We start from the raw sequence: 13,813 nt of genomic DNA, 5'->3' as shown, positions 1-13,813 counted from the left end.
AGACAGAGGCCAAGTCATTATCATCACAATCATCATTGTCATTGCTGCCATAGAGTTTCCTAGGTCCACCAAGTCATTATCATCACAATCATCATTGTCATTGCTGCCAGGTCCTAGGTCCACCATCACAGCATCCAAAATTGGGTGGCTGAAAACAACAGAAACACATTCCCTCAAATTCTAGAGCCTAGAATTCCAAAACCAAAACGTTAGCAGGGGCAAGCTCTCTGGTGCTTTGGGGGGACCCTCCCTGCTTGCCTCTTCCTGGTTTGTGGATGCCAGCAATCCAGACTTCAGATGCGCCACTCCACCCACATGGCCATCTTCTCAAGTGCACCTACTTCCCCTTTTAGCAGGACACCACTGACCCCAGGTTCATTTTATTTCTGTTGGAGAAATTTTATTTCTAAATAAGGACACAATCTGACACAGTTTGGGGAATGGGGCCTTCGAGATGTATTTTGGAGAAGACATGACTCAACCCCTAAGCAGTCACCATCCCCAGGACAGCTAACGTTTCCACTGCCCAACTGCGTGTGCCAGGAGCCATACTATGGCTCTCTGGGAATCAACTCATCCAGCTCTCGCCACAGCCCTAAAAGCAAAAGTCTTAATTCTCTCCATCTGATGGGTAACAAAACTGAGGCTCAGAGAGTCCTGTAACTTGCCCAAGGTCAGTTAATAGCACATAAAAGGCCAAGTGGACTCACACAAGTCCAGGAGCCAAACTCCTGGCCAATCACCTACACTACCAAAGTGTTGCTCCTGAAGACGTGATCATTTATTTTGCAGACTCAAATCCTGGGTCTATACAATTACCATCTTCAGACACTCCACACGGTTTCCTTCTTCAAACTGCAAGTTTAAAATACCATTGCTGAATCAACTTACCCCAACCAACTCTCAATTTGTTCCAGGATGGGAAAACCCCACCCATTCGTGTTATGCCATTAAGACTCTTCCAGAAAAATGAATTTTAAAGAGTAACGCATGTCTTCTTTACTAATTCATAAGGCCCTGCTCATGCAAACTCCTGAATTCATGATCCTCTATAAACACTGCCCGCACAGCCTGCACCCTGCTTCGAATGATACAACCCAGAACCCAGGCAACCTGCCCAGTAGGTGGCTCCGGATTGCCCAGGAAGTTGCAGGATGGCCAGCCGGAAGAGCGCTGAGCTTGGAGTCAGGAAGCCCGGGAGTCGCATCTTGTCTTTTCTTTCCTCCTCCACGTGAAATAACCTCAGGGCCAGGGCCCAACTCCTCCTTGTCCTTATGGACAATTTGAAAGAGTTTTTCAAATGCAGCAAAAATCAGATTTTCCAACCCTAAGCTAAAGAGGAATAAAGGAATAATTCATCAAAGATGAACTAAGCATCTTAACCAGAGGGTCAACACTTGGCTAAGTGGATATTAAGGACTCAACATGATGAATAAGCCTGTAGAGGAGAAAGAAACCGGGTGAGAGAGAGAGGAGGGAGGGAGGGAGGGAGGCAGAAACAGGTACTTCGACCATCTCTCCGCAAGGTGGTCCATGCCCATTTCACAGCCTGAGAACAGAGCTCAGCAGTTAGGTGACTCGTCTGAGGGAGTAAGTAGGGGGCCAGGGCTGACCTCGGGGCAGTGGCTGGGAAGGCCAGGGGCTCTCCTCCTCACCTGCCCGCCCTGGGCATGGAGAAGGAGATGGAAGCTGCTTCAGCTGGAAGGTGAGCCCACCTGAAGTTTTAAGAAGCTTCTTGTAGCCACGGCTTAGAAGATGGACTGAGGGGAGGGCAGAGAGTCGGGAAAGGGCTAGACCATCTGGAGAGTGGGCAGAAGAGGCTGAGCTAGAGAGGCTGGGGGAGAGTTCCTCACGCTGGTTTGGTTTAGAGAAAAGAGCAACATAGAAAGGCGATGAGTGACAGGCACGAAGAAAGTTCTCTCTTCCGGAGGCTCAGATCTAAGACAGAAGGACACCAGGAAAACCCTGTCCACTTCCCGTTCCCCATATATAGGAAAACCAAAGAGCTGCAGTTGTGGGAGGGAAAGACAAGAAAGAAGAGGACACAAACATGGTTCTTCCTCATCCCACTTCCACTGAGCCAGGAACAGCAATCTAGGGGAAGGCAGAGACTGGTAGGGCCAGGGGGCCTAGATGGCCACAGTCTGGTGAGTCATGGACCTCAGGCAGCCTTAATGACAAGCCAAAAAGCCTGGTGTCCTGGCTCTCCCTCCTCCTCATGCCATCATCCATCAGTCTCCAGACCAGCAATCCTGATTGCCCTCTCTACCTTCCCTCCTCGACTCCCCTCCACAGAGTATTAGTCAGATTTTGTCACTAGAACAAAATACCTGACATAGGCTACTTATGAAGAAAAAGAGGTTCGTTAAGCTCACAGTTTTGGAGGTTCATGGGCATGGAGCCTGCATCAGCTCAGTTCTGGTGAGGGCCTCTTGGCAGATGGTAGCCAGCAATATTGGGAGGGCATACCAGAGCAAGCAGGCACATCTTGTGTCAGGAAGCAGCAAGAACTGGGTGGGACAGGCTTTTGCTCCCTTTATAACAACCCTTTTGGGAGAACTTAAGAGATTCCGGAACTGCCTTCCTGCAGCACACCCCCAAGGGACTAAACAAAAATCTCAACAGCCCCCGCTCTTTATGGTTCCATCACTATCCAATAGTGTCACCGTGGGGAACCAATCTCCAGAACATGAGTCTTGGGGGGACAAATGACACTACTTCCAAACCAGAGCAGAGTGCAATCTGCAAACACCCAACACCTCCACCCGGCTGCTGCTCTATTTTAGGTCTGAGGAAGTAACTGTCCAAGGAGAGGAAACTTGCTTAAGGCTATTACGGGAAGGTCTATAAAGGACCTGCTGTTTGCTTTTCTAGATCAGGAGCTCTGTGATAGTGATGGACAGGAAATCACAGGGAGACTGTATTCCAGAGAAAGCCCCAATGCTGTTTTATTTCAGCCAGGAGTTTGAGCTTTCTCCTTGAATAAACCTTTTCCTAGATCCCAGCAAATAAGCAGCACATTCCTACCACAAGGATTTCATGAGAGCTCTTCTCAATCTTGGGCACCCTTCCCCACTGCTGCCTACAGCACTCCTGCCCTGGGTGCCCCAACATTGTCTCACCACACGACTGGGACGACTCCCCATTCCCTGAACACCCAGGGCTGCTCTCCTGTGGAGCGGGCGGGCTGACATCCATCCAACAGTTCCAGTTATCCAACCGTGACCTTTCTCTTCTGCTCAACTACAAGGTATTCAAGTGCACGGACTTTGATTTTTTCATCTCCCCATCCAAAGTGCTTGGCACACAGCAAGACATGCAGGAAGTTTGTGCAGTGAAAACTCTTTAAACTGAATTAGCTCTTCCGTGCTTCTTCTCCCTATTGATCACACAAATGGGAGCGCTGATCTCATTTGGAGCACACTGACTTTTATTTGATACCAATTACATGCCAGGCCCTTGCTAAGCTGCTTTTCTAATATATTATTTTATTTGACACCTTTAAAGAAAAGTGAGATGTTTTCACTATTTACAGAAGAGCAAACTGGAGCTCAGGGTGGTTAAGAGAAAAGCTCATGACAGAGACTACCAAAGCCACCCCAGGAATTAGGGCATGAAATTCACATTCAAGTCTTCAGAGCTGATACCGCATCATGGTCGAGAGTGTGGATACGGAATTCAGACCACCTTGCTTAAAATCTTGTCACTCAGTAGCATCTTGGTTTCCTGGCATTTCAAACAGGGCTAAACACCACACCCATTTGATGGATTTTGGTGGGCACTGGATGAGTTCACAGAGGGAAACTGCTCAGGGCGGTGCCTGACACGTATGGATACACAGTAGATATTAGCTGTCATTATTGACCGCAAGGCCCGCCGTATTCCCATGGTGTTTTGAAGAATGTTTTCCATCCACCAAATCTCCTTTGGCAAGAAAGAGTAAGCTGACCAAAGGACAGTGCACCAGAGAGAGCATGAGAACTGCTGTCTAGAGGAGCAGCTCAGGGAACAGCAGGTCAAAGATCATGAAGACTATGACTGTGTAATTCCCCATGCAACAGCTCTCAGCAGCAGCTCAGCCCTCATTGGTGTGATGCTGGAGCAATTCACAGGGGAAAGAACATCACAGGAGCCAGAAGCCAACTCAGCTCCCCAGTGCCCAGCTACTGGCCCAGACACCAGAGAACGGCCCCTTTGCTAGAGAACTCCAAACGCTTGCAGCTATTCCTTAAAAACCCAGGCCCTGCAGAGGGAGTCTCCAAAGCAAAATGCTCACCCGAAGATATCTCTTCCCAGTGGCCTTGCAGACAAGAAAGACCCATTTCCCTCTGAGGGTCCCGTGTTCCACACCCTCATGGCAACCTGGCTGGGAGGGTGAGTTGGGACAGAACTATCATCCCCTTTGGACAGATGAGGAAATGAGGTGCAAAGAGGATAAAAGGCTACAACTCAAGGTCACATAACTGGTCACTGTCGTCCCTAGGCTGGAACTTAGAACTTCTGAGTCTCAACTCAGTGCCATTTTTCATGACCTTATTATGTCCTTTGTATCACCATCTTGGACTACATAAATTTCCTTCCCTCCCCCCGTCAGAAACATTTCTTGCCTCTCTCCTGGCACAATGCTAGACACAGGGCTTCAGAGATGAACAGGCTCACCCTGGCCCCTCGTAGCTGAAGCAGCCTCCTCTAGCAGCGGGCACAGGCACGCTCAGGAAGCCCTTCTGCCTGAGTCCCGTCTTCTCATTGCCAGTGTTCTCATACATATCCTGGTTCTCTTCCCGAAATGGCAATTCTTACATTTTTATGAATGTTCTTTCTCTTCCTGTCTCTAAAAGAAGGCTGAATGGATTAAGCTGTCTGGCTCCAACCTGGTGCCTCCTGGAAGGAAAGGGAAATTAAGACCTCTTTACAAAGCCAGGACCCACAGGGGTCAAAGTCTTCTCTGAAAAGAGACCCAAACTGTTCTGCCCGTCAGTCCAGAGAAATGGCAAGAGAGCTGGGCTCTGCCTCGGGGTTTGAGAGCAGAAAAAAGGCTCAGAGTTAATAGTGAAACCCCAAGGTGTGGGTGTGGAGCCCCTCAAACTGGGAGGACCCAGGAAACCCTCAGGGCCTCTGCTGAAGCACAAAACTGCTCAGCAAAGACAACTCTGCTTCCCTGGGTAGGTAGGACTCTCATGGGCACAGAGCACCATGGAAGCCCCGAACCACAGAAGACACCACGAAGGGGAGGTGTGAGCCCCCCGAGAATGAACACAACAGGGCAATCTGGAAGTGAACGTCAGTACATTTAAAACAAAGACGAAAGTCTGGAACAGAAACCAAGAAAGATCACCCAAGGACTAAAGGCTGGGCTGATCCGAAAGAGAACCAAACAGAATTTCTAGAAGTAGAATGGACAGGCATTAAATTTAAAACTCAGCAAAGGAAAACCCAACAACATGGCCAAGCAGCCTACACACGACTCAGCCCCTGCTCAGTGCCTGCCCTTTGCCGGGCACTGTTCCGGGCACAGGGGCATGAAGGAATAATCTAGAGTCTCAGCCCCCATCCCGTAGCACCCTTCAAGGTATCCATCTCACAGGAGAGGCCACCAACGAGCAAACATGTTTCCCTGCAAGATCAGAATCACAACGGTACCAAGTGACATTATCCTCGTGTAGGATCTCAGGTAAGATGACATGGACGGTGCAGAGGAAAAGAAAAGGCGGGGTCAGCAGTGGAGCCCAGAATCTTCTGGTTCCCTGAAGCCTTCCTGTTTCCATGTAGTTCATGGAACTCAGGGGAGAAGAAGTATCAAGGACTGGTTGAGTCCTCTGAGTACATTTCTACTCCTAAGGAGAATTAAAACTACAAGGAAATATCCACGGCATTGTCACATGCCAGTGGTTTTATGAAGACAGAATCCCTGACCAAAAAGTCACCATCAGCTTCGAAGAGGGAAGCAGGAGCATCCCCCAGAACCACAGGAAGGCGTGTCCTGGTACCCTCCTTCCTGTTCTGCCCACGGCCCATCCCTGCAGCCTGCTTCTACGGAACTCCCTCCCGCCATAGCTTAGGGAAGTCCTGACAGGCACTCTTCCTTGTCCCAAACCAGACTCCAGCTGGGTCCTACAGCACAAGTGCGCTGGCTGCTCCTCTGTTTTTCTAACTCCATGCACCTTTGCGCTTCCTGAGTTAGGGTGGTGGAGGAAGAGGAAACGCCAGAAATACTACAAGAGGGGCTTGGTTTGCGGCATTTCCAGGGGACGGGAGCTGGAGGGACTGGCAGGGTAACCCCAGGCAGTAAAGAACCTTGTCTCTCTGCAAGCCAGTGTGTTGGAGGCCACCAGAGCCAATGTGGCTCTTCAAAGCGCTTAAAGTCTCCGGAAACTATTTCCTAGGAGCATCAGGAACAGAAGCCCATTTTCTCTAAATAACTGAGACTTCTGAAATCTGGTTTTAATTACCCCTCTGCAGCAACGTGGCTATACAAAGCACCATAGCTTCTCCCCCACCCTCAGAGTACAGGACGGCCCTACCAAGCGCCACCAGCAGGCCCGGCTCTCAGTTATCCCCCGCCCCCCCCCCCAAGGTCTTAGATCTGTCTCATGGAACTACACACTCACTCATCTCTCTTGTGGCCAGTAGCCTGTCTGGGAACAGGGCTGGCTTAGGTTAGGACAACCTAACCATGGTTTTGGAACCAAGAGTTTAGCTATACAAAAGGCACAACTGTTGGGCTTCACACTGTGCCAGGAAATGAACCACCAGCAGACTTTAAATGAGGGACCACCCCCCTACCCTCCCCATCCCTCCTGGGAGAGGATGTGAGAGCAGGTGAGCTGGTGGAAGATTTGCATCACTGATGAATTCAATTCACCCTTCAGGCAGAATGAGACAAGACAGTGTCCCCAGTGAAAGTGAACAACTGGGCCTGCTCCTGAAGAATGCCCAGGGCAGTGAATCCTCAACTCCAACTCCCCGTGGAAAGCCTGGCACAGAGAGCTCTGGCAGAACCCACTGGGTCAGGAGCCTCTCCCTAGAGGCCCTATAGCACCCTCCTTTATCAGCCCCCAAGATGTCCACATCTGAATCCCCAAGACCTGTGAGCATGTTCCATTAACTGGCAAAGGGGCACTAAGATGGCAGATGGAAAGTTTGCTAATCAGTTAACCATAAAATGAGTGAGCTGCCTAGTTTACACAGGTGGTCCAATGCCATCACTTAGAGTGTCCATAAAGGCAAGGGGAGAATCATGAGAAGGACTGAGAGCAAGCCTGCTGGCTTTGGGAACAAGCCAAAGCATGTACAAGGCCCGAGAAGCTGGAAGAGACTGGGAACAGGTTCTCCCTGGGCTTACAGAAGGAGCTGCCCTGTCAACACCTTGGTTTTAGACCAGTGAGGACTATTTCAGACTATGAGATAGTACATCTTACATGGCCTCTGTACTTGGCGGGGGGGTAGGAGGTCTTCCCGCAGTGATCTGGCACCACCTCCAACTTACCTTGTGCCTTTCTCATGGCTCCCTTACACTAGGGTCCCATGAGTTCCCTTACCACCTGGAGCACCTGGAGCTCTTCCCGGCAAAGAAGACTTTGCACGTTCTGATCCCTCTGCCTGGAGTGCCTCCCCTCCCAGCAGCCTCTCTACCCCTAGTTCCTGCTCCACTTTCCAACTGCAGACCAGGTTTTTTTTTCCCCTGGCAAACTTAGAACCTACATTGTATCCCTATCCTCCACTTTGGTGTTTGGTCTGTGGCTTTAATAATAAATATCAGCACAACCTTTAATTTCTTGGAACTTATCTATTTTTTTCCCAATTCTTTATCTCCTCCAATGGAATGCAAGGATGGGTGGGGCCAGATCTACCTTGTTCATCACTGTATCATCAGGACTTCACCCAAGGTGTAGCAGGAAGCAGGTGCTCCACACAGGGTAGCTGAATTGATTAAATGAAGAAGTGTGCGGCTGACATGGAAAGATGAAGCTGGAAATAGGCGGCCTTGAAAACAGGGTCCTTATTCATCTTTGCACAACTGGCATCTAGTACAGTGGAGCCACTTAGCAAATGTTTACGGGGTGCATGAAAGAATGATTCAATTCCAGACAAATCTGAGAAGCACTGTCCTTTCTGGGCAAGGCTCCCAAAGGGCTTTCCTCCCCTCCTCGGGACTCCTTAGAGGTAAGAAGCGCAGGATACAAAGCAAGTGCTCCATAAGAGCTATCACTGTCCCCACTGCTTATGTGGACATTATTTGTGCACCCCCTAGAAAAGATCTCTGGAGCTTATGCCAGATACAGCAATGGAGAGACAAGTGAGAAGAAATGGAGAGAAAAGTGAGATGGACACAGGAGGGGCCCGTCAAACACAGCAGAAAACTGGGGAGAGGAAGTGCAGGAACAACAGTGTTCCAGGTAACCTGGATTCCCTTCTTTCCAGGAGACTGCGCCACCTGGGTGCATGTGGAGCAGCCAGCTGGGAGGTGTGTCCCCATGAGAGAGGGCTCCATTTGAATGCACACATTCATCTTTGGGCCTGCAAGGCTCACACTAATTTTGAAAATCTGGCTCACTGTGGCTGGTGAGGACTGGGGAGGTGTAGAGAATTTCAATTTCCTTCACCAAATGGCAAGCTTTCGAAAAAGTCCTTTCTTTCCGACATTATCACATACTAAAAATGAAAAACCAGCCATTCAGAGCTCTCATAAGGAGAAAAATAGGTGGGCTGGTTAGCCCACAAGAAACAGGGGGGCTGAAAATCAAGTCAACTGATCATCACATGGTACATAATGTGCTAAGACACTGCCCTGTTTTGGACTTGAGGGGTTTCTATTTTTCACAAAAGAATGGGTTGGTGAAAAGTAATTCCCTACATAAAAAGCCACCCATTTCAGATTTCAAATCCATTTGGTAGCTTAACAGTAAGGTTAAGTAATGTTTTTAACTCCCCATCTCAAAATATGTAGTTTGAGATGATTGCCTATCTCAAAAATAGCAGCAATAAGACAGAACAGAGAAGTCACTCAAGTGGAGAAGGCTATAATGCAAGAAGACAAGTTCGCAGGTCCGTCTCATGGCTGGCAGACCTTAATCTGACACTGTCACAGGAGCAGTGGCCTGAGAGTTGAAAGACTTGTAATCTATTCCTGGCCATAAGAACCTTGGGGCAAGTCAGGTTTCCTATCTGGACCTCATCCAGGTAACAAAAAGGAGTGAGAACAGCTATTCTCTAAGGTTTTTTTCTTTCTAAAGTGTTGGTTGAGTGACCAAAAGATCTGCATCTTCTTAGTAGCTCTCTAACTGCGAAACAAAAAATCTTGGACTGAAGGTTTCAACAGAGGTAAGACTAGCCTAAAAACTGAATTCTGTGGTTCACAGTCCCAAAGCATTACTCAGCAATCCATGCCCCGCTGTCATCCCTGAATCAATTAGGCCAAGACAACCTGACCGAATAGATGGAGAAACAAGTGGGCGAAAGTTCTTGGTCTTTCTGATTTGCACAGGTAAGGCTGAGGCCAAGGTTGGCTAGTCATCTCCCTGCACTAGTGGAAAAATAAATTGTGAAAGGAAACAGCTTTAGGAATGCCCAAGATGAACTCTTGGGATGAATTAAATCGCAGAAAACCGGACACCAGCGAGTTTCTTTTTTCTTTTAAACTTCTTGTTGCTCTCAGAAAACGCAGCAGGTCCCAACATGATACAAGCGGAAAACACAAGCCACTTTCCTGGTCTTCCCGTGAGCCAACACCGAGCCCCTGGTGGCAAATTTGCCCCCTTACTTGTCTCTTTTGCTTTCAGCAAGTGGCCTGGGGCCTGCCTGGCAGCGCCATATCCAGGCAGGGCCGGGGGCCGCGGGCGGCGGGGAACTTTCCTCAGCCGCGCCAGACAGACAATGCCGCGGCCAGCGCCCGCGCCTCTGCGCTAGGAGAGGGCCCCGCCGGCGCTGTCCCGGCCTCCAGCGGGAGGGGGCCGCTGCGCCACCAGGGCGGCCCCCGCCCCCACTCGGCGCCTCCGCAGAGCAGGGGCCGCCAGGCGCGCGCTGCCCGGCCGCGCTCGGAGCTGGGGCGCGGAGCCCCCTGGGCGGCCTCGCCCGGCCCGGCAGAGCCCCGCGCGCCCCGCACGCTCCCCAGACCTGGGGCCGGCGTCCTGCCCGCGGAGAGGGGCACCCCACCCGGAAAGGCACTGGGAGCCCGCCCGGGGCCCCGTCCCGCACCTCTCCGCGTGGAGGGCCAGGCGGGGGGCGCCAGCCCGGGAGGACGACCCCGCCCGGCCCGGCGCCCCGCAACTCACCGGGACCGGGCGGGCCGCTGGGCATTATTCCATCGCGGGCTCGGCGCCGGCTCCCGGTGGCGGCGCAGACGCCCGCGCCCCGGCACCCCTGGGCCCCGCGGCCGCGGCTCTCGGGTCGGAAACCGGACTGCGGCCAGGAACCGCCGGATGGCTGGAGGCGCGGGCCGGTGCCCGAGCGCAGAGTGCCGGCCCGCGGCGGCGGCGGCGAGGCCAGGCGAGGCGCGGGAGCCGAGCGCGGCGCAGGAAGGGGCGGGCGACCATGTGCCGGGGGGAGGAGGCCGGCGACGCGAGCTGCTCGCACGATCCCGCTCGGCGCGGAGGGCGCGGGTTTCAGGAAATCCAAACACTTCGACAGGAAATCGGAATCCTGACTAAGCATTCCCGGCCCGGCCGCCGCTCAGCGCCGGGGGCTCCTGCCGCGCTTAACCCTTGGCCGGCCGGCACACTGGCGGGGGCGCGGCGCGCTGGACACCCGTGGGCACAGGCCGGTCTCGGACTTCAGCTGGGGCCTGGCGTCCTGGTCGTGGGCCCACACCCCCGCCGGCTGCCTCCTCCTCCAGGGGTGGGAATGGTGGGATTTATTCACAGAAAACCTTGGCCTTGAGGGCGGGCTAAGGCCGGGCCACTGGGAAAGGACCTCGACCCCTCTCCTGTCCTGCAGAGGAGGGACCTGCAGGCTCTGGCCGTTTCCTCTATTTTCATTAAAAGAAGTAGCATCACCTCGCTCACAGGTTTCACTGCTTCCTCTTTGCTCAGTTCCTCATTTTTGCCCAGGACTGGGAGGCAGGTCCTTTGGGGCCAGGATGGTGCCCTAATATCATGGATAGTATAGGGTGGACTTTGATCTGCGACCTGGGTTGGAATATGGCCTTTCCCTTTTTCTACCAATGAGACCTCTCGAATAGATCACTTAACTTCAGTTTCCTGAGCTTTGGTTTCCTCAAATCTGAAATGGGTATTAGCTAATACTGTCTCTATAGGTTTGATTTGGAAGCCAAATCAGTGCCTGGCACATTGGAAATGAACAAATAAATGGTAGCCATGCTTTTCCTTCTTAATGCCATTAAGAGATATCAGAGAAAGGAGGATTTTAGCTTGTGGGGTGTGCATTGTGCATACCTGTGCCTAGTTATAAAGCCAGGGACCATAGTCTTTCCTTAGAGCACCATATCCCTGCTACTCACTGAGTGATCATTTTTCTTTGCAGCGTTTTAAAACATGCTTTCCGCAGAGGAAAAGGTTAGTGGCTGCAGCAGACCCCTTTCTGGTGAAATCTGAAACTCAGCAAACCTCATTGAATTTTGGATTTTGTTCTTAACCTAAGGGTCAGGACCTTGAGGAAGGGGTGTTAATAAGCCTTGAGGTGCTTCACAAAGTTTGGAAAAACCAAAGTCAATTCCAGCCTGGGTAGCTAACGGGAGTGATTCATTGTGGTTTCCCACGGAAATGCCACATTTGGGGGGGGGGTTATAACCTGGAGGATGCAGCTTGGTGGTTTTGCTGTAAGTGTTTCAGATTCCTTTGAAACCCACACTTTGAAAAGGGAACAACATGCAGATGAGTGAAAACTGAAATGAACACTCTTCTCCCAGTGAAGAATAGACATTAGCTTTAGATTGAGTTTTATCCCTTCTCTGCAGACTTTCTTTCAGTGGTCAGAAGTGGTAGGACACACTTGACGCTGGGCTCCAGGAGCCCAGGGTCCTGCCCCAGTCATTTGCAGACACTGCTCCCTCTGGAAGAATCTCTAGGAGGTTTTCTTGGAGGCAGCTCAGAACTCAGAACTTAGCTTCTCTGAGAAGCTTTTCTCAACCATTTGATCTTGTTTCTGGCACCTACATCCCCATCTCCACCTTCCACACTTCTCATATCCTGTTTTATTGCTTCCTAGCTCTCGTCCCTAGTTTATTTATTTGGCTGCTGATTTATCATTCCCCTATGGGGAAGGTGCATTACAGCAGGATCATGCTTATTCCCAAAGCCAAGAACAGAGCTGGCCCATAGAGTACCCTCAATAAAGACATGTCAAATGAATGAAAGAGGCAAACAAGACTAGAATTGCTGATTCCACCCGCATCCGAATCAGGGCAATTGACTCAGTCCCTTAGCTGTCTGGATCTTTCACAGATAGACTCAATGGGAATGCTCAGTGTGATGGAAGAAAAGCCAGACGGCTCTATTAATGGTCCTGGAAAGTTAAAACTATAAGTAATTAAGACTGTCAGACAAGGTAACTGTAGTCTCATTGGTGCAGTCCCAGTTAATTATTCCCTCCTTTGTGCTTCCCCAGCATTTCTGTTCATTAAAGACCTTATTTATCACATCATATATTCACAGGGTGCTTTCCTAAGTCCAATGACAAACTCTTTGAGGTACAGGGAAGGAAAGGGACCACATTTATTGACCATTTGCTCTGAGAAGAACCCTGAGAGCAAGTGGAATTTGAATTCATTTAGTACTGGTTAATTGCATACAGAGTGCCTAAAATTTTTCTGGACATTACTGCAAAAAATGAAAAAGAACTACTTGTCCTCCAAGAAAGACAAGTAAGAAAACTCCATTTAGAAAGCAGAGCTAAGTATTCATAGAGGCACGTCTGGGGTGTCATGGGGCTGCACAAAACATGGTGGTAGGGTTTAGAGGGAGACTGGAAAACACTTTCAAGAAGTGGGTACATGTTCTTGAATGACGTGTCAAGGACCTGTCTAGGTAGATGAGGGCACAGCAACAAGCACATGCATGGGTGATGGTTGGTTCCGTGTCATCTGGACCCATCTCTGAACTCACCTGCGGCTGCAGTTGGATGCCCTCTGTTCAGGGGAATTGTCCACTTGAAACATGAACCTTCCTTCTCTGCCTGAGGCTTCCTTCAGGCCTGTGGAATATTGCCCACCTGGAAATGCCCAATAGCCTAGGGCCAAACCCAACCAATCAGTGGATGAATGCTCAGCTTCCCTTTCCGCAGAGGGAATGATTCTAAAATGCTCTCAAAACAGTTCCTTGGAAGATGCCCAGTGGTATTAAGTCCACTCCCCCAGCAGTAACCTCCTCATTAACTTGTTCTTTCTTTCGCTCTTCTTCTCCCTCCCCTGCCTCACCTTCCCACCAGTCTTTTGTTCTTCCAAATAAAGTAAATGTGCTTAACTCCTCGTCTCAGGGTTTGCTTCTGGGGAAATGCAGCTCAGAGAAGCATCCACTCACCTATTGCCAGATCTCACTTGGGCACCCTGTGTGCCTGAGTTGACCCTGAGCATGAGCAGATAATATGGTCAGGTAATTCTGTAAAGTTCAGCATGATCTGAAGGAATGGTGCATATTCAGAGTGGAAAGCAATGAGATTAAAAAGTGCTTGTACCATTATACAGCCAAGGAAACTGAGGCACAGGAGCATTTAATAACTTGCCCAAGGCCAAACACTTAGAGAGTGGAGGAGTTTTGGAGTCCAGACTCTTTACCACCCTGTATTTCCTTTCCTAGGAGCTAAAGCTCTGGACATGGGCTGAGGGGTGAATTTCACCCTTGGGTAATGGCAGGAGCATCAA

At 50.5% G+C, this 13,813-nt stretch overlaps 1 protein-coding gene across 7 annotated transcripts in view; it reads right to left on the bottom strand.

Annotated features, from left to right (window-relative positions):
- Window positions 1-10,798, bottom strand: part of Asap1 (ArfGAP with SH3 domain, ankyrin repeat and PH domain 1) — a 330,593-nt gene extending 319,795 nt beyond the window's left edge. The window contains exon 1 of one of the 7 annotated variants that reach the window (XR_013423781.1): window positions 10,272-10,798. The gene's annotated coding sequence lies outside the window, so the exon portion shown is untranslated. The remainder of the gene's footprint in view (window positions 1-10,271) is intronic. The other 6 variants (XM_078016712.1, XM_078016713.1, XM_078016709.1 and 3 more) reach the window with 6 other exon arrangements.
- Window positions 10,799-13,813: the final 3,015 nt, after the last annotated feature.

The sequence above is a fragment of the Ictidomys tridecemlineatus genome, chromosome 7 (genome assembly GCF_052094955.1).
Source record: "Ictidomys tridecemlineatus isolate mIctTri1 chromosome 7, mIctTri1.hap1, whole genome shotgun sequence".
NCBI lineage: Eukaryota > Metazoa > Chordata > Mammalia > Rodentia > Sciuridae > Ictidomys > Ictidomys tridecemlineatus.
The sequence above is the reverse complement of the archived record's forward strand: the minus strand, read 5'-3'. Positions and strand labels throughout refer to the sequence as shown.